Below are 21,735 nucleotides of genomic sequence, written 5' to 3' on the forward strand. Positions count from 1 at the left end.
CTCCCCCCATTAAGGAGCTAATCGCTCTTATGCCCTCAGGTAACCCCCCTCTCTGTGACCTCATTTTACAGTCTCTTCTGGGCTGTGCCAATATTGCCACAAAGTTCTTTAATTCTAGCTTTTCACATATCTTTGCCCCTGAGCTACACAGGTGAAAGATATTAGCGTCATATTTTATATCTCCATTTTACATTTACATAGGTACCAAACGCAATGCATCTAGCAGGATTTTACTGCCCAATACTAATTTGTCGTGATACCAGCAGTCTTCCAGCCAAGCTAAGTGGTGCGCTGGGTTCAGCGCTCCACAGGGATTCTGGCAGTATGTTTTTCATTTTTCTAGTATTAACGGGCCACGTAAAAAACTGTATTAGGAGTTTTTCCCTCCAACAGAACAAAGGATTGTCTTTTCTATGCATCCTTTGGCTGCAGCTCTACCATCACCCAAAGTCATAAATACCTAAACTTTCAGGCCGATCAGATAATCGTCTTGACGATCTGTGGCTGATGGTGGGGAGGGGGGGTAAGGACCCTTCAAGATTTTTACATGACACCTCCCCCTTTTTGAGGTAGCATGGGAGAGTGATTTGCCGATCGTCTCCTAAGCCTACCTCGCTGGCATCCCCCTGCCAGGACAGCCAATCAGCGTTGCCATGCTCAACACCCTTCTTGTGTTGAATGGTAAAATCATACTGCTGTAGTGCCAAGCTCCACTGCAGTAGCTTACCATTGTCGCTGGCCACCCAGTGTAGCCAGCTGAGAGGGTTGTGGTCTGTTACTATGGTGAAGTTGCGTCCATATAGGTAGGGCTGCAGTTTCTGCAGGGCCCACACTATAGCGAGGAACTCCTTCTCCACAGTGGCGTAGGCCACTTCCCGGGATAAGAGCTTGTGGCTGAGAAACACCACCGGATGCTCTTCTCCCTCCACATTTACCTGACTGACTACTGCACCCAGGTCAAATGCACTGGCTTCTGTCTGAACTATGAACCGTCGGGTGAAGTCTGGGGCTTGTAGGATTGGAGAACTGGTGAAGGCAGCTTTCAGTGCTCTGAAAGACCGTTCACAGTCATCTGTCCAGGTGACTACTTGCGGTAGCTTCTTTTTGTTGAGGTCCGTCAACGGCTTAGCAAAAGCACTATAGTTAGGAACGAACTTCCTATAGTACCCTGCCGTACCCAAGAAGGACATCACCTGCTTCTTTGACTTGGGAGTAGGCCAGGAGGTGATGGCATCAACCTTCCCTGGCTCTGGTTTCAGGGTCCCGCCATGCTGATATGAGGTGGGTATGTCTGTCCCATCCCTCTGACAGACAGTGGATCCAACTTTCCCATCATCTGGACAGGCGAAGAGTACAACTTTGCCATCATCCTGGCCGGCTGGGGAAAAATCCTCCTCACTACCTTGGCATTTTATGGGTTCTGCTTCCCCATCACAGTGACAAGTAGGGAGCACAACTTTCCTACCTCCCTGACAGGTTAGAGTGGCTGCCTGCCCCTCCACCTAACAGGCAGGGAGCACCATCCTCTCATGCTCCATACAGGCGATGGGCACAGCTTTCCCATCATCCTGACTGGCTGTGAGAGACACTTTGCACTACCGTGACAGGTTATGGGGTCTGCTTTCCCATCACCCTGACAGGTAGGGAACACAACTTTCCCATTTTCCGGACAGGTCATAGATCTGACTGTCCCATCACCCTGACCAGCTGAGGAAAACATTTTCCTCTCATCGTATAGTACCACAGAATCAGTGCTAATCATGGAGCAGCTACCACTGGCATGTCACAGTTCATCGTGACACTGATAAGCTGTGCACAGCCACCTTCCTCATGGCTGCCGTGCCTGCAGTAGCGTAGCTACTGCTTTTGCCACCCGGGGCGGTTGTCAAATTTGCCGCCCCCCTCTGTTGGCCGTCGATAATCCACAATCTTTCAAAAATCCGGAAAACCATCAAAATATTTATTTTTCATGGAACTACAATCAAAGATCTAATTGTAGACTGCTGCTATTAGTCCTAGACTTTCACCTTTTTACACACATGTAGGCCTATTATACACACACACACAGCTCTGCTGCATACATACAGACACACACAGCTCTCCTGCATACATACAGACACACACACACACACACACACACACAACTCTGCAGCATACAGACAGACACACATAACTCTGCTGCATACAGACACACACAACTGCATACATACAGACAGACACAACTCTGCAGCATACATACAGACACACAACTCTGCAGCTGCTGCATACATACATACATATATATATATACATACAGGCACACACAACTCTGCAGCTGCTACATACATACAGACACACACAACTCTGTAGCTGCTGCATACATGCATACATACAGACACACACAACTCTGCAGCTGCTGCATACATACAGACACAAACAACTCTGTAGCTGCTGCATACATGCATACATACAGACACACACAACTTTGCTACATACATACAGACACACACAACTCTGCAGCTGCTATACATACAGACATACAACTCTGCTACATACAGACACACACAGCTCTACTGCATACATACATACACACACACACACAACTCTGCTGCACATATAGACACACACGCGGCTTTTGGGGACCCGCACACGCGGCTCCTAAGGGCCCGCACACGCGGCTCCTAAGGGCCCGCACACGCGGCTCCTGGGGGCCCGCACATGCGGCTCCTAAGGGCCCACACACGCGGCTCCTGGGGGCCCGCACACGCGGCTCCTGGGGGCCTGCACACGCGGCTCCTGGGGGTTGGGGAAAGCCCATGCAGCTCACTGGGGCCCATAAACTGGGTGGCTGGGAGGGAGTATACAGGTCGAGGGGGGTAGCACTTACCGCTCGGTCACGGAGGAGAGGGGGCTCAAACAGCGCCGGAGGTCGCTGGCTAACACTGCGCCTCCTTCACCTGTGGGACTGAGCAGGCCCTGTGGTAGCTCCGCCCACAGATGAAGCTCAAACCAGGAGGACACTGTGGTCTTAAAGCAGGGGTGGGGAACCTTTTTACTGCTGGGGGCCATTTGGAAGATTCTACCAACCTTCAGGGGCCACACCAAATTATTAACTTGAAAATGACCCGGCTTTAATTGGTCAAACAATTAACTCTCCCCTATACCCCTACTGTGGCGGCCGGAGCTGATTCTCTTTGGTGCGACTGTGATGTTTGCTTCTCACAACTGCTTTTCCAGGGTTGTCTTTGTTTGGAGCGCAGATTGGTAAATCATATATATCACACAGGAGACACTGTACATACACACACCGCTCTGACACACTGGCCGTATACTGCACACAGCCTTCACACAGTTGTCATATTTTACACCGGCCATATAAATAGTACACATGCACAGGAGATACACAAGCCATACATAGCACTCAACATGCCGTATACACAGTACATAAGGAGAAGAAAAAAAGCTCTGCATGTAAACATGTGCACACCAGGAATTAGATATACCAATAAACCTCACAATATGAAACTTTATTAAATGCCAAACACAACAAACACAGCACACATACACACCATATACACAGCACACACACGCGCGCCATATACACAGCACACACTCACACACGCCGTATACACAGCACACACGCCGTATACACAGCACACACGTGCACGCCCTATACACAGCACACACGCGCACGCCGTATACACAGCACACGCACGCCGTATACACAGCACACACACGCACGCCGTATACACAGCACACACACGCACGCCGTTTACATAGCACACACGCGCACGCCGTATACACAGCACACACGCGCATGCCGTATACACAGCACACACGCCGTATACACAGCACACACGCCGTATACACAGCACACACGCCGTATACATAGCACACACGCGCACGCCTTATACACAGCACACGCGCGCACGCCGTATGCACAGCACACACACGCACGCCGTATAGACAATGCACACGCCGTATACACAGCGCACACGCCGTATACACAGCGCACACGCCGTATACACAGCGCACTCACCGTATACACACAGCACACACACTATATACACACAGCACACACGCTATATACACACAGCACACACGCTATATACACACACAGCACACACGCCGTATACACAGCACACACGCCATATACACAGCACACATGCCGTATACACAGCACACGCGCTGTATACACAGCACATATGCCGTATACACAGCGCACACGCCGTATACACAGCACACACGCCGTATACACAGCACGCACGCCGTATACACAGCACACACACACACACAGCACACACGCTGTATACACAGCGCACACACAGCACACACGCCGTATACACAGCAAACACGCCGTATACACAGCACACACAGGTATAAGTACCTGCTGCTTAGTTGCCCTGTAAGATTAGGTGCAGCACAAGTGATGGATGCAGCAGCTCAGCTCAAGGGCTGGCTTCATTCTCCTCTTTTCTCTCCAAGAAAAGACCTGATAGACCTGAGCAGCCGAGCACAGAACGGGAGGGTGAGAGGCAGAACGCACGGCACTATACACTACAGGCCCCTGCCCCATCACTCTGCTTCTAGCTGCAATTTCACAGGGGAGCATGTAGGAGCCAGAGGGAGGAAGTCCCACCCCCAGTGCTGTCTGCCGGCAATAGACAAGATGAGCGGCTGCCCGAGCACCGCAACCACCGGGAATCTGCCCCAGTGCCCCGGGGGCCGCAGAAAAGGTCATCGCGGGCCGGATGTTCCCCACCCCTGCCTTAAAGGGACGGCAGCCACAATTTCCTGACGAGGACTGTGGTCCTCGGAACTCAGCCCGGGGACAGCAGAACTGAAGGTGAGTGGCCAAAATGCCGCCCCCTTGACATGTGCCGCCCGGGGCGGACCGCCCCCTCTGTTCCCCCTTTGCTACGCCACTGCGTGCCTGTCTCCATCTCCCTTAGCAACGATTCTTACAGCTGTGAGCGGATCGTCAGCCACATCACCCCGCAGCGTGACATGGCTGAGTCCTCCTGTACCATGATATGCATCACTCTGTGATACCTCAGGGTCCACGCTATTTATGGAGCAGCTACCACCAATCATGTCACAGTCCGTCGTGACACTGACAAGCTGCATGTGACCACCTTCCTCATGGTCCCCATGCCTGCCTCCATCTACCTTAGCGCAGACACTAACTGCCTTGGGGGCATCCTCAGCCATGTCACCCTGCAGTGCAACATGGGTGAGGTTCCCCGCACAGTCATCTACTTTATGGTCATGCACAACATTAATAATCACCTTCTGATCATCAATATTCGGGTCACATGACTTATCAACAGCCTTTTCATCACATAACTTATCATCGACGCGTGCATCACATGATTTATTAACAACATTTGCATCACCTAAGTTATCAACGGCGCTTGCATCACATGACTTATCAACAACATTTGCATCACATGACTTATTAGATTGGGGAAGGTTGTCATCGACGTATTGTGCCACCAACCACCCCAAATCAGTCCCCAATAAAACATTTGCTGGAAGGTCTCGGGACACCCCCACATCTTTCCATCCCCTCCCAGCACCCCAGTCCAGGAAAACCCGGGCCATTGGGAAAGATTGACAAACACCCCCAACCCCAGTGACAGTCAGGGTCTTCCCCAGGATAAGTTCACTAGGCAACACGAATTCAGGGTGGATGAGAGTTCGTTCTGCACCAGTGTCCTTCAGCCCCTTAGTGATGGTGTCACCAACGGTAACGGGCTGCCAGTTCTCACAGGCTCGACCATCCGTCTCAACCACGAACAGGACATTGGCCCTAGTCCCTCGGGCCTCAGGTGTGGAGCTCCTCTTTGGCCTCTCTGGACAAGCAGAGCTGAGGTGTCCAGGCTGGTTGCAGGAAAAACACCTGCGAGTGTCAGAGGTGGGCCAGGCACTGGTGGATGACACAGGGCCTACGGGAGGCTGGCTGGCAGGAGCAAGGGGGGTAGTAGTTATCACCTTACCCCCTTACCAGCTGGCGGAGGACGATGCATGATTGGCCTCATAGGTGTCAGCGATCTGGGCTGCTTTTGAGGCCTCCTTTGGCTACGGTCCATAACAAACTGTTGAACCTCCACAGGACAAAAATGTAGGAGTTGGTCCTTCACCATTAGGTCTTTGAACTCCTCAACGGTTGTAACGGACAGTCCTTGGATCCATTGGTTAAAGTTGGTCCGGAGCCCATCCACAACATCTCTGTTGCTGTCGTGTGGTCCACGCTGGAGGGTCCGGAACTTTTTGCGGTACATCTCTGGAGTCAGCTGATACTTCCATATTAGGGCCTGCTTTATGGCCTCGTAGTCTCCACTCTGCTCTTGAGGGAGACTGGCAAACGCGTCCAGGGCCTTGCCTCGCAGCCCTGGGGTTAAGTATCGTGCCCATTGTGCTGAGGGCAACTGGTACTGCAAGCAAGTCTTTTCAAATCCCCTCAGAAAGGTGTCCAAGTCCCTGTCCTTTTCCATCACAGGAAAGTGCTCCGGTCGGGGCTTCAAGCTGCTGACATTATTGGACTCACCGTTCAGTGAGGAAGATGTCTGCTGCCAGGCTTGGAGGACCTTCAATGTCTCTCTGGGCTTGGCGCTCTCGCTCGGCTCTCTCAGCCTTTCGCTTGGCTCTCTCAGCCTCTCGCTGGGCCTGGCGCTCAGCAAACTCACGCTCTGCTTGGCGTTCTTGTAGCACAAACTGTAGCCATGCTCGAGAGTCAAATTCTCCTAGTTGCTGCAGAATCATCGGCAAATAAGAGTCCCTTCCACTACGGGAGCTGAGGTTGCTGCCACACCCCTCGGAATTAGACAGTTCTGCGGACCGTCCAGGAGCTAGGTCCGTGGCAAGGTCTCCTGGTGCTTCACTGGTCCCATGCTCTTGGGCCACATTGTGCTGTTCTTTGAGATCATCCTCCACCAAGGCACATATTAGCATCTCTTTGGTCGTGTTGGATCCATCGAGGCCTCGCTCCTCACACATTTGGATCAGCACAGCTTTCTCATGCTTCTTATAAGCAGATGCCATTCTAGCAGTCACTTGCCAAATAAAAAATAGGATAGAAAAACAAGAGAGAAGGGAGGGGGTAACTACAAGTACAGTATTGTTCCAGGTATATTTATGTTTAATATATCTTTATTATTGTTATTATATTTGTATCAAAAGACGGGTCAAAAGGTATAATTTTCAATTAACAGTTACAATTCTTATAAAGTAAGTTTAGTATATGAGGCAGTCCAACAATTAGTTTCAACGCTTATGGCATCCTCTGAATAAAGGTAATGAGGTTTCCAGAGTCTTATCAGGATCCAATTGGTGTTATACTGATCACCGAAAACCTATGAAAGCGTCATTTTTTAACAAACAAAAGGAAAAAAGGGGAACCCCTCATATTAATTGTCTTTCATAAACTGTAACAAATGTGATTAGCTTATACCACTAAACTATAAGAAATAGTTTCAGGAACTCCCACTCTAGGATTTCCTGAAGGTAGAGTACAAGAAAAAAAGAAATAAAAAGAAATAGAGATAAGTAAGACATAAAGCAGGAAGGGAAGATAAAGAGAGGAAAGAGAAAAAGAAGATAGGAGAAAAGTATTACCATGATGTCACCCCACCATTCACCTTGGTCACATGGCCGCTCATCTTAGACCCCTTCTATTCTAAAACACCTTGTGTCAGTCAGATCTGAAATTGTTGAGATTCTCTAAATTCAATCCAGGGGTACCAGATTGTGAACCAAGTCTCAGTTGAGTTTGTATCAGATGCCCTCAGCTCCTCCATACGACGCAGAGTATCTAATGCATCAACCCAATCTACTCTCTTCAACTCATAAGATGTTCTCCAGTGTCTGGGGATAATTTGTCTCATAGAGATTACAAAGTATGATAGGACATCTTTACGTATTTTGGTGACTGATCCATTATACATGGAGAGTAATGCTATCTCTGGTGTAGGGATCACTTCCAAGTGCGTAAGATGGTTATATAGGGAGAAAATTTCGTCCCACAGTTTTCTAACAACTGTGCATGTCCACCAAGCGTGTAGCATTGTCCCCGGTGATCCCCGACAGCTCCAACACTCGTCTGCAACCTCTGGGAAAATCCTGGGGCGTTTGTCTGGCGTTCTATACCATCTAGATAAAATTTTATAATTTAGTTCTTGTATCTTACTGGATACTGTTAATTTGTGTGTTAAGGTGAAAGTTTTGTTCCAGGTTTTTTCAGGAAAGACCCGACCCAACTCTCTATGCCACTAGTCTACGTATATGGGCAGGCCTCCTCCTGAACTCTGTAGCAACACTATTTTATAGATTGTAGAAATAACATGAGTTGGTGTCTCCTGAGCAATACATAGCCTTTCAAAATGGGTCATTTCCTCATCAGATCTGGACCCCGGTGTCAATGAGTCCACGTAGCTACGGAGTTGAAGATAAAGAAACCAGTGTCCCGGTTCTGTCCTTCTATCTCCCAGTAGGGAGTTCAATGTTCTATAAGCTGTGGAGGACACTACATCCCTAACACGGGGAATTCCCAATGTGTAAACTGAAATAAGACTGGGGTGTAGCTCAAGCATCCTACAGGGGAACTGAGGGTTACTCACCAGAGGCGTCAGGGGTCCCGGATTTTCGGTCAAGCCGTATCTCCTATTGATAGTGCGCTATGTGCCAATTAGGGAGAGGAGGAATGGGGTCAGTTCTATATTTGATAAATGATCACCTGGAGACAACCAAAAAATCCCCAATGCACTAGCTGGAGCAAAAGTATGTTCCATTTCTGCCCATAGTTTATTCTCTTTATTGTGTAATAGGTCTAGAATACAATTTCCTACTGCCGCCGCATGGTAAGCTTTAAAGTCAGGTAGTCCCGTCCCTCCTTCCCACCGTGAGCGTGTTACTAGTGAATGTTTCAAACGAGATTTGGTACCATGCCAGGCAAAGTGCCGTATCATCCTTCTTAATTTAAGGACGAAAAACTCTCCCAAATTGTATGGGATGGTCTGAAATAAATATAAAACTCTGGGTAAAATATCAATTTTTATAGTGTTAATTCTAGCAAACCAAGAGATTGGAAGGTTGTGCCAATTTGTGAGGTCCCTCTGGATGGATTGTAAAAGCTTTGTAAAGTTTAGATCATATATGTTTTGGGGGTCTGCTGGTATTTTAATCCCTAGATATTTAATAAAACTGCTACTCCATTTAAATGGGAAGTAAGATTTAAGTGCTCTCTCTTCTTCAGAGGAGAGTGAAACGTTCAATATCTCCGTTTTCTAGAGGTTGACTTTAAAATTGGACAATCTACCAAATTTCTCAAATTCCACCAGAACAGCCGGCAGGCTTATCCTTGGTTGAGTAACATAGAGCAGTAAATCATCTGCAAACACAGCCATCTTATGGGAACAGGGACCCACTTGCATTCCACTGATTGAAGGATTCCTCCTAATAGCATTTGCTAAAAACTCCATCACTATGATGTATAAATATGGGGACAATGGGCACCCCTGCCTGGTGCCGTTCCCAATCTCAAGTGGGTTAGACAGGCGCCCATTTATGCTCACTTGAGGTGTGGGAGTTTGGTATAGTGCCATTATCCAATTTCTCAACCGAGGACGAATTCCTATCCCCTGAAGGGAGGCATCAAGGAAACCCCAACGAACCTTATCGAATGCTTTTTCAGCATCTACCGTTAAAAAGCAAGCAAGGATTTTTTGCTTTCCAGCCCAGGAAATCAAAGATGTAGTTCTAATGGTGTTGTCTCATGCCTCCCTCCCGGGAACAAAGCCCACCTGATCTTTATGAATTAATTTTGGGATATGTGGGTGTAAGCGAAGTGCAATCATTTTGGAGTATAGTTTAACATCGATGTTAATAAGCGATATTGGTCTGTAGTTGGCACATACTAAGGGGTCCCTCCCTGGCTTGGGAATAACCGCTATCCGGGCTTGGAGAGAGATTGTTTAGGAAAGCCACATGTTTTAGATATAGAATTAAACGCTTTCAGCATCAGAGATCCACATGTCTCACCACATAGTTTATAAAACCGGGGAGTGAGGCCATCTGGACCTGGACTCTTCCCCACTTTGAGAGCACTGATAACTTCTTTACCTTCCGATTCCATAAAGTCAGCTTCCAACTCCTCTGCCTCCTCCACACCCAACCTCCATGTATTATTTTCTCGTATGTAATCTCACGTGTCCTGGTCAAAATTTACAGCATCTGACATATGTTGTGATGGTATGTTATATAGAGATGTATAATATTTCTTAAATTTATCTAGGATGTCTGATGTGGAATGGATCTGGGTCCCCGACTTTGTGTTAGGGCTCCAACACACATCTGCTAAAACCACGCACGTGTGATACGGGCCGTTTTTCGGGGCCGTTTTCCGTTTTTTAGGTCCGTTTTTATGGTATGTGTGGCCTGCGTGTGTATCCCGTATGCTAGCCGTATGTGCGTGTGGAATGTCCGTGTGTGCGTGAGTGAAATAACTGACATGTGTGTGTGTTGTCCGTGTGAAATGTACGTGTGTGATGCAAAATGTCGTTACTACATGTCGGAAGACAGAGTAGCGAGATGAGAATGAACTCGGGTGAACTGGGGTTACCCGCGGCCACCGCTGGATCCAGCGGTGGCCGCGAGTTACCTGACTGACAGCAGCTGATTGCGCTACTCACCTCATTTGCTGCGTGGAGCTGACTGGAGCGGCGGTGTATTCTGCTGCTCCTGTCACCTGCATGCAGCAGAGCTGGAAGCGACGCTGGAGGTCCGTGGATTACGCCGGACATGGAGGGCTTTGTCGGGGTTAATAAATTGGTGATGAGGGACTTTGTTAGTGTTTTTTTATTTCTAATAATTTATTTTTTCGGGTGTGTGTGTGTTTTTAACTGTCACTTACAGATTAATCATGGAAGGTATCTCGGGGAGACGCCTGACATGATTAATCTAGGACTTATTGGCAGCTATGGGCTGCCAATAACTCCTTATTACCCCGATTTGCCAACGCACCAGGGCAAATCGGGAAGAGCCGGGTACAGTCCCAGAACTGTCTCATATAATGGATGCGGCAATTCTGGGCGGCTGCTGACTGATATTGTTAGGCTGGGGGGCTCCCCATAACGTGGAGCTCCCCATCCTGAGAATACCAGCCTTCAGCCATATGGCTTTATCTGGCTGGTATTAAAATGGGGGGGGACCGCACGCCGTTTTTTTTAATTATTTATTTATTTATTTTACTGCACAGTATAGACACGCCCACCGGCTGCTGTGATTAGGTGCAGTGAGACAGCTGTCACTCAGCGTGGTGGGCGTGTGTGACTGCAACCAATCACAGGCGCCGGTGGGCGGGTAAAGCAGGGAATACGAGATTGATTAATGGGCAGCCGGCTTTTTCAAAATAGTAAAAGCCGCCGGAGTTTTTATAACAGCAGTGCTGCGCCGCGCCGGAGATCGGGGAACGTTAAGTATGAGAGAGGGGGGGAACTGACCGACAGACAGCTAGAGGGACAGATAAGACAGAGAGACTGACCGACAGACATAGAGACCGACCGACGGACTGAGGAAGAGAACGAAACAGAAAAAGAAAAAAGACCGACATCACATGAAAAAAGCACAAAACATACAGGGAGCAAACAGAGATGCGTCCGTGTCACTCGGACGTGCGCACAGACCCATTGACTTTCATTGGGTCCGTGCTGCGTGTTGCGTGCAGAAAACGGACATGCTTCCGTGCAAAACGCACACAGGTACGGATCACGAACACGGACAAACGGACATGCATCAAAAACGCATGTGGAGCTTTTATCATACAATAACATTGGTGCACGTTTGGCCGTGTCTCCAGTATACACGGAAATGGACCAAACACGCACGTGTTTCACGGATGTGTGTTTCAGGCCTTAAGGGTAAGGATTGGAGGCTGTGCCTGTCTGGGATGTAGAGTCCAGGCCAGCAGTCTTCCACTTTTGTCTCCAAATTCAAAGAAATTTTTCCGAGCTCTATCTCTAGAGCATAAGGATTTTTGGTCTAAAATGGATAAATTTGGTGGCGCAAAGTAGATATCTCTGCTTTGAGGACGTCGTTTGGTATGTTTTTATTTTTTAATTCCATCGCTCTTTCCCTCTTGAGTCTGGAACCATGGGAGATACAGATACCCTCTAATTACACACTTCAGGGCTTCCCACTTTATTGGGTCAGGTGTCGGATCCATCGCATGGTCTGCCCCGAAGTCTGTAATTGCTGTGTGAATCTCTTCTAAACACGCTTCATTTTTCAGTAAGTTGTCATTAAGTCTCCAAGTATATCCCAAACCGCCTCTATCTATCATTCCCACCTCTCCATAAACTGGCGCATGATCTGACCACAAAAAGGTATCCAATGAACATTTTGGAGTATTATCCAAAAGATCATGTGAAATAAATAGATAGTCTATTCTCGTGTAACTATTATGTGCCAGTGAATGGAAGCTATAGTCCCTAACTCCGGGGTGCAGGATCCTCCAAAGATCTACCAGTCTAAGAGACACCAACTCCTTTTTAAGTCTACGTATCGCAGAGTGAGGGACAGCTGACCTACCCGAAGACGAGTCCACTGTTGGGTCCAAAGTCATGTTGAAGTCCACACCAAGGATAATACGGGAACCACCGGCGAATTCTGAGAGTTTCCAAAATACCTCCAAAGCATACGCCACCTGTCCCTGGTTAGGAAAATAAACATTAGCAATGGTATAAATACTGCCCAAAAAAGATATCTTAAGTAAAAGATAGCGTCCATCCAAGCCGAAGCAAGAGTCAACTACTTCAGGTTGAAAGGACCGATGAAATGCCACCGAGACCCCACATGCCTTACGGCTCAGATGGGGGCAATGGAAACATGTAGGATAGTTTTTTGTTTTACAACTGGGAACACCACCTGATCTGAAGTGTGTCTCCTGTAACATAACAATTTTAACATTTTGTTTATGAAAACGGTACAAGATCTGGCTCTTTTTTTCCGGTTTGTTTAAGCCCTTAGCGTTATACGTGCAGAAGGTTATATGTGACACCATGGTAAAAAGTATGTTTAGTAATAAGGTAAAGAGGAAAAAGAAGAAAAATGAAAGTAGTGAAAGTAGATAAAGTAGGGGTTAACAAAGGAAGAAGAATGTTAACCTGCGGGTTAGTTCAAGAAAAATTCTCAAACAACTATATTGACTCTTGTCAAGTACAGCAAAACGCTGCAACCCTAAGAGAGGTTAGAGAAGCCTCCAGCAATAGGTTGGAAATCCCCGCCCCCGGGCTAGTGCACAAACTATGGGGTATCCATAACTCCTCCCGCCCAGGTATCTTGTGGATGGGAGGGCCCGAAACACCCCAACTTGAAACTTTATAGAACACAGAGACTAATAGAACATCATTATATAACGAAATATTAATCAGTAAATATAGCATTTTGAAGGTAAGAGCTCAAGTAATGATTGGAACTAAATTCTGAGACAATATGAGCTCTCAATAAACAGAAGAAGACATATGCATTAAGTTTTATCTCTCTGTTGGAGAGACGAACAACATGTATAAGGACAATATCGGTGAGCATATTGCAGAAAAAATAAGGGGATGACCCTTCTCCCCCTTTTCAACTCCTTCATCCAGACTTGGCAGCACAAGTCACATCAGCGATAGCCAGACTGTGGGGATCTTCTGCCTCTCTTGGTTTGAACTTGATTCCACTGCTCTCTAGGTGGAAGGGGTGCCGGCGTTTTCGGTGTTGGCCAGTCTGGTAGATTAATCATGGGCAGCTCAAAAGTCCCCAAAAAATTTGGGAGATCCCCCAGGCCTTTGAGAGTTGCCGTTTTCCCATTTTTCCTTGCTGACAGCTGAAAAGGGTACCCCCATCTGTATGGGATATCCTTGTCTCGTAGAGCAGAAAGCAGTGGTCTCAGGGCCCTGCGCAGCTGCAAGGTTCTGCGTGCCAGATCTGGGAGAGCCAGTAGGGGAATCCCTTGGTAGGAGCCCGCCCCATTGTCTTGCAGCTCTTGAGAAAAGCTTCCTTCTCTTTATAAAAATTCATTCTACAGATTACATCTCTTGGGCATGCAGGGTCGGAAGGTTTAGGGCCCAGTGCCTTATGGATCCGGTCTATATCAATATGCTGCCCTGGGTCTCTCTGAAGGAGATTGTTGAAGTATTTTTGAGCCCACGTCTCTAACAGTGCTGGTTCCACTGATTCCTTCAGCCCCCTTATACGTAGATTGTTACGGCGATGGCGGTTCTCTATGTCATCCAAATGGGTTAGAATGTCCTGCAATTGTAAGGAATGATCTGACAGCACTTGATGATGTGTGTCTAGTTGGGAGAATATTTGTTCTTGGGCTTCCTCTATTTCAGTCATCCTCTGACCCACTTGCTTAATTTCTGACTGTAGGTTGTACATGTCCTGTTTATGTGAGGCCTTTAGCTCTCCCAGCAGGGAATCCATCTCCCTCCTTGTTGGTATGGCTCTTATATGCTCTTTCCAGTCCCAAGGCTCATCCTCTCTCTGGGTTGTATTCAAGGCTGAGCTCCCATTTCCACCCTTTGTATGTTGCTGAGGTCTGGGCCCCCCTCCAGGACTCTGTTGGGCATTATTTACTTGGGACTGTTTGTGGATGTTTCCTGTAGCAGTAGCTGCAGCACTCCTCCCCCTCCCACTTTTTCTGCTTCTGGAGCTGTTGTACTGTGATTATGTCCTTCCCCATCTGGGGATTTTTGTGTGCTGGTCCCCCCTTTTGTCTCCATTTGTTGGCTCTGGGGTGTGGTAATCAGGGAGATGTCTGCCCTACCAGCATTGGTGTTCAGCTCCTGTGAGGCCTCCATGCCGTCCTGTAGCCGTGTGGCTTTCTCAGCCGCCGCCATCTTAGGTAAAGAGCTGCTGGTTGTTCGCTCTGTCTGTGAGCTAAAATAACGGGGGATTCCAGCTTCTTCCATGTCTGCAGCTGCTGCCTCCGCCGTCCGCCCTCTCCTGCGTACCATCGCCTGTCTCCTGCTCCTGAATGTCGGTCTCTGGCTCTGATTATGTTGCCGGGTAAGCAGGAGCTCCTTCTCCCCACGTCCTATCTCTCCATCGGCTAGCTCCGCCCCCTTCGTTCCAGGTACATTTAAACACTGAGTTCAATCCTCAAAACTTTTGCAAGTTTTTAGTGAAAGGGATGATTGTTCAAACCAAATCGCTAATGCTCTATATCCCACTGCTGCCACCAATTTGTCATGAACAGCCGGGGGAGTCACTCAGATATCCCGCAGCTGTTCGCTGATTTGTCACGAACACGACTACTCTCTAGCGACCCCCTTGGCCACTTTTGGTACTGCAGGACAATGCATAAAATGAGGCTGCTAAGCTAATAATGCCAAATATTGGAGGTCTCACAGCAAGGGTAAATGTACAGTGCCTACAAGTAGTATTCAAACCCCTGCAGATTTAGCAGGTTTACACATTCGGAATTAACTTGGCATTGTGACATTTGGACTGTAGATCAGCCTGGAAGTGTGAAATGCACTGCAGCAAAAAAGAATGTTATTTATTTTTTTATTTTTTTTTTAAATTGTGAAACGTTTATTCAGAGGGTCATTTATTATTCAACCCCTCAAACCACAAGAATTCTGTTTGCTTCCCCTAAAGTATTAAGAAGTATTTCAGGCACAAAGAACAATGAGCTTCACATGTTTGGATTAATTATCTCTTTTTCCAGCCTTTTCTGACTAATTAAGACCCTCCCCAAACTTGTGAACAGCACTCATACTTGGTCAACATGGGAAAGACAAAGGAGCATTCCAAGGCCATCAGAGACAAGATCGTGGAGGGTCACAAGGCTGGCAAGGGGTACAAAACCCTTTCCAAGGAGTTGGGCCTACCTGTCTCCACTGTTGGGAGCATCATCCGGAAGTGGAAGGCTTATGGAACTACTGTTAGCCTTCCACGGCCTGGACAGCCTTTGAAAGTTTCCACCCGTGCCGAGGCCAGGCTTGTCGGAAGAGTCAAGGCTAACCCAAGAACAACAAGGAAGGAGCTCCGGGAAGATCTCATGGCAGTGGGGACATTGGTTTCAGTCAATACCATAAGTAACGTACTCCACCGCAATGGTCTCCATTCCAGACGAGCCCGTAAGGTACCTTTACTTTCAAAGCGTCATGTCAAGGCTCGTCTACAGTTTGCTCATGATCACTTGGAGGACTCTGAGACAGACTGGTTCAAGGTTCTCTGGTCTGATGAGACCAAGATCGAGATCTTTGGTGCCAACCACACACGTGACGTTTGGAGACTGGATGGCACTGCATACGACCCCAAGAATACCATCCCTACAGTCAAGCATGGTGGTGGCAGCATCATGCTGTGGGGCTGTTTCTCAGCCAAGGGGCCTGGCCATCTGGTCCGCATCCATGGGAAGATGGATAGCACGGCCTACCTGGAGATTTTGGCCAAGAACCTCCGCTCCTCCATCAAGGATCTTAAGATAGGTCGTCATTTCATCTTCCAACAAGACAACGACCCAAAGCACACAGCCAAGAAAACCAAGGCCTGGTTCAAGAGGGAAAAAATCAAGGTGTTGCAGTGGCCTAGTCAGTCTCCTGACCTTAACCCAATTGAAAACTTGTGGAAGGAGCTCAAGATTAAAGTCCACATGAGACACCCAAAGAACCTAGATAACTTGGAGAAGATCTGCATGGAGGAGTGGGCCAAGATAACTCCAGAGACCTGTGCCGGCCTGATCAGGTCTTATAAAAGACGATTATTAGTAGTGATGAGCGAGCATGCTTGTCACTACTCGGTACTCGCACGAGTATCGCTGTACTCGGGCTGCTCGGCGGGGACAGAGTAATCTCGCGATACTCGTGCTGTACTCGTGGTCTTCATTTCTGCATGTTGGCGCTCTTTTGAGAACCAGCCCTCATGCAGGGATTGGCTGGCAGACCACTGCAATGCCACAGCCCTGTTAGTTGTGGAATTGCAGTGATTGGCCGGCCTGCACAGCGTGACCGAGCCTTTATATCGGCCGGCGCGCTGTGCTCTGCTCACAGCTATTCAGACAGTCAGTGTAGGGAGAGTGTCGCTGATTCAGGGAAAGCTTTGCGGCCCTTTATAGCTTTTTCAGTTGCAGGGCTGCAAACAGTGTGACCAAAAGTCCTTCTCAGGACTATTCTAGTTGTATACAGGCAGGCAGGGTATAGCCAGGTCGGAGTACAGTAGCAGAGTCCTTCTCAGGACTACTGTTGCTATATACAGGCAGGGTATAGCCAGGTCTGAATACAGGCTAGTGACCAAAAGAGTCCTTGTCAGGACTATTGTACCAGTATACAGGCAGGCAGGCAGGGTAGTGGTGACCGTATACCAGCCTTCATCATATCTGGGGCTGGTGTACACAGTGTAAAACAGTCCAGATAGTGTCTGACTTGTCTGTAATTGTCGCTCCCCAAAAAAACCTGTTAGGTTATTATTGCGTCCGTGCTTGGTTTTTAAAACCGCACGTGTGTGCCTGTTGGTGGCAGCGTACAGGTGCACTTGTGTGCAATTTCCACACACTTTGATATAACGCACAAGTAGTGAATATACACGTCAGCAGTGCACAGCATTGCAAAATGCGCAAGGGCATTGGCAAGGAACAAGGAAGTGGACGTGATGGTGGTGCAGGCAGAGGCCGAGGTCGTGGGCAAGCTCTAATTTCGCCACAACAAAGGGCCACATCTAGTCGCTCGCACGTCCTGTCCCAAATTCTTGGGGACCGCAGCAGTACACCGCTCTTGAACCAAGACCAGTGTCAACAGGTTGTTAGTTGGATAGCAGATAATGCTTCCAGTCAGATTGGCACCATCACAAACACTCTGTCTTCCACACGGTCAAGTGTCAGTAGCCGTGATACTGCACCGCACATTTCTGAACCTGATCCTCCTTCCTACCACCAGGCTGAGTACACGTCCTCCTCGGACATTAATGATCCCACACTTGGACACTCGGAAGAGCTGTTCACGTTTCCATTCACACATTCTGGCCTCTCGCCAGCTCATATTGAAGTGGGTCATGAGGAGATCGTCTGTACAGATGGCCAAATATTTGAGCAGCCACGTTCTCACGAAGTTGGCAACGTGTCTCAACAAGTGGTGGACGATGATGAGACACAATTGTCAGCAAGTCAGGAGGAGGAGCAGGGTGCGGAAGAGGAAGACGACGTGGTGGATGATCCAGTAACTGACCCAACCTGGCAGGAGGATATGCAGAGCGAGGACAGCAGTGCACAGGGGGAGGGAGGCGTAGCATCACAACAGGCAGTAAGAAGCAGGGTGGTGGCCCCAGGCAGAAGTCAGGCAACCGTTCCCCGGAACAACACGACGACACAAGGTGCCTGTACAAATGTTAGGTCTTCCCGAGTCTGGCAGTTTTTTAAGTTGGATCCAGATGATTCAAAAAAGGCCATTTGCAACACCTGCCGTGCCAGCATCAGCAGGGGTACCAAAACTAGCAGCCTGACCACCACCAGCATGATCAGGCACATGTCAGCCAAGCACCCGACTTTGTGGGAAGTACAACAGAGTCGAGGAGCAGTGCTTGCTGATGTCACTGCTACGTCTTCGCTGGTTGTGCATGCGAGCCAATCCTCTGTCCATGCTGCCTGCGAACAAGCCTCCTCCACTCCTGCACCTGCAGTTGCCTACGCAGAAAGAACACCATCATCAAGCACGTCCTTGCCCCAGCGCAGCGTTCAGTTATCCATTCAGCAAACCTTTGAACGCAGGCGCAAATACACTGCCAACACCCCACATGCCACAGTTCTAAATGCTAACATTTCGCGACTGCTTGCGCTGGAAATGTTGCCTTTTAGGCTGGTGGAGACTGAAGCATTCCGTGACCTGATGGCGGCAGCTGTCCCACGTTACTCGGTCCCCAGCCGCCACTATTTCTCCCGGTGTGCCGTCCCCGCGTTGCATAACCACGTGTCACAAAACATCACACGTGCCCTGAACAACGCTGTTTCACCCAAGGTCCACCTAACCACAGACACGTGGACAAGTGCTTGTGGGCAAGGCCGCTACATCTCGTTGACGGCACACTGGGTTAATATTGTGGAAGCTGGGACCCAGTCTGAGCGAGGGACGGAACACGTCCTTCCCACACCAAGGTTTGCAGGCCCTACCTCAGTCAGTGTTTCACCCACACTCTACAGCTCCGGAATGTCATGCTCTTCAGCCTCCTCCTCCTCCTGCGCATCCTCATCCACTGTGCCCTCCACACCAGTCACAAGCTGGAAGCACTGCAGCACTGCCTCGGCGAAGCGGCAACAGGCTGTGCTGAAGCTAATCTGCATAGGTGACAAACCCCACAATGCAGAAGAGCTGTGGACAGCTCTGAAACAGCAGGCAGATCACTGGCTCACACCTCTGAACCTAAAGCCAGGAAAGGTCGTGTGTGACAATGGCCGGAACCTGGTGGCGGCTTTGAGGCGAGGCCAGCTGACACATGTTCCATGCGTGGCCCATGTGCTCAACCTCGTGGTTCAGCGGTTTATAAAGTCATACCCAGAGCTGTCTGATCTACTGGTAAAAGTTCGCCGCCTGTCTGCACATTTTCGAAAGTCACCTACTGCTTCAGCCGGCCTTGCCGGCTTTCAGCGCCGTTTGCATCTTCCGGCTCACAGACTGGTGTGTGATGTCCCCACGCGTTGGAATTCAACTCTGCACATGTTGGTCAGGATATGTGAGCAGAAGAGGGCAGTTGTTGAGTACCTGCATCACCTAAGCCGTCGGGAAATGGGTCAAACTCCACACATAACACCTGAGGAGTGGAGATGGATGTCAGACCTATGTACCATCCTCCAAAACTTTGAGGACTCCACCAAGATGGTGAGTGGTGATGACGCCATTATTAGCGTCACCATACCGCTACTCTGCCTTCTAAAACGGTCTCTGCTGAAAAACAAACATGATGCATTGCAGGCGGAGCGCGATGAGTTGCAGCAAGAAACAGTAGTGGGTGTGGGTGATAACACACAGCCCAGCCTCGTCTCATCACAACGTGCAGTGGAGGACTATGACGAGGAGGAGGATGAAGACATGGAGCAACTCTCCGGCCAAATTGAGGATATGACATGCACACCAGTCATATCCTCGGTTCAGCGTGGCTGGCCAGAGGACAGGGTAGATGAGGAGGAGGAGGAGGAGGAGGAGGACAGCATGTTCAGTCATCTTGTTGGTCAGGCTACTGAAGTCCTGGCTGTTAAGAGTCTGGCGCACATGGCTGACTTTATGGTAAGCTGCCTGTCTCGTGACCCTCGCGTTAAGAACATCTTGGCCGACAATCATTACTGGTTGGTAACACTGTTAGACCCACGCTACAAGGAGAACTTTTTGTCTCTTATTCCCGTGGAGGAGAGGTCAACCAAAATGCAGCAGTTTCGGAAGGCCATACTCACGGAAGTAGGCAAAGCATTCCCCTCACAAAACGCTAGCGGCATAGGTCATGAATCAGTGGACAACCGAGGCGTACAGCCGAGAGAGGCACAAGTCCAATCCGCCAGAGGTAGGGGAACAGTCTTTAAGATGTGGGACAGTTTTCTCAGCCCCTCACGTACCACAGCCCCTGAGGTGCGGGGTAGTGCCACAAGAAATCCTAAGTTTGCCCAGATGCTGAAGGAGTACCTTGCAGATCGAACAACAGTACTCCGACATTCCTCTGTGCCTTACAATTATTGGGTATCCAAGCTGGACACGTGGCATGAATTGGCTCTCTACGCCTTGGAAGTCCTGGCCTGCCCTGCTGCTAGCGTTTTGTCAGAGCGTGTTTTTAGTGCCGCAGGTGGAATCATTACAGATAAACGCACCCGCCTGTCAACTGAAAATGCTGACAGGCTGACTCTGATCAAGATGAACAAGGGTTGGATTGGGCCAGACTTCACCACACCACCAGCAAATGAGAGCGGAATTTAAAGTTTGCCATGTACCTCCACTCACCCATGGGTACACACTTCTGGACTTTGGATAATCGCTGGACTCCTCCTCCTTCTCCTCATGCGCCACCATGATGATGACCGTTACAAATTGCAATACTTAGGCCTTTGTTTCAGGTATACCCCCAGTGGTAAATTTTTTCGCCCATTCTTTGCAGAATGGACATTACAACGACAGGAGACCCGCTCCTTTGCAATGGGAACAATGTTTTGAGGCCCTCATGCACGTCTCTACCCAGGGACAACGTGGAGCCTCCCAATTTTTGGCTGCCCTGCCTAAGGGCTATACTATAATACACCCACTTCCTTAAAATGGACACTTAATGTTTTGAGGCCCTCATGCACGTCTCTACCCAGGGACAACGTGGAGCCTCCCAATTTTTGGCTGCCCTGCCTAAGGGCTATACTATAATACACCCACTTCCTTAAAATGGACACTTAATGTTTTGAGGCCCTCATGCACGTCTCTACCCAGGGACAATGTGGAGCCTCCCAATTTTTGGCTGCCCTGGCAAAGGGCTATACTGAAATAGACCCACTTCCTTACAATGGGCACTTCAGGTTTAAAGGCCCTCATGCACGTCTCTACCCAGGGACAACGTGGAGCCTCCCAATTTTTGGCTGCCCTGCCTAAGGGCTATACTACAATAGACCCACTTCCTTCCAATGGGCACTTCAGGTTTACAGGCCCTCATGCACGTCTGTATGCAGGGGCATTGGTGAACCTCACAATTTTGGACTGCCCTGGCAAAGGAAAATACTACAAAGACTCACTTCCTCAAAATGGGCACATTAGA

The 21,735-nt window shown here is 48.9% G+C and overlaps 1 pseudogene; it reads right to left on the bottom strand.

Moving 5' to 3' along the window:
* Positions 1-4,896: 4,896 nt before the first annotated feature.
* LOC142287302 (uncharacterized) lies at positions 4,897-6,476 on the bottom strand (annotated as a pseudogene).
* Positions 6,477-21,735: the final 15,259 nt, after the last annotated feature.

This window comes from Anomaloglossus baeobatrachus, chromosome 2, assembly GCF_048569485.1.
Source record: "Anomaloglossus baeobatrachus isolate aAnoBae1 chromosome 2, aAnoBae1.hap1, whole genome shotgun sequence".
Lineage (NCBI taxonomy): Eukaryota > Metazoa > Chordata > Amphibia > Anura > Aromobatidae > Anomaloglossus > Anomaloglossus baeobatrachus.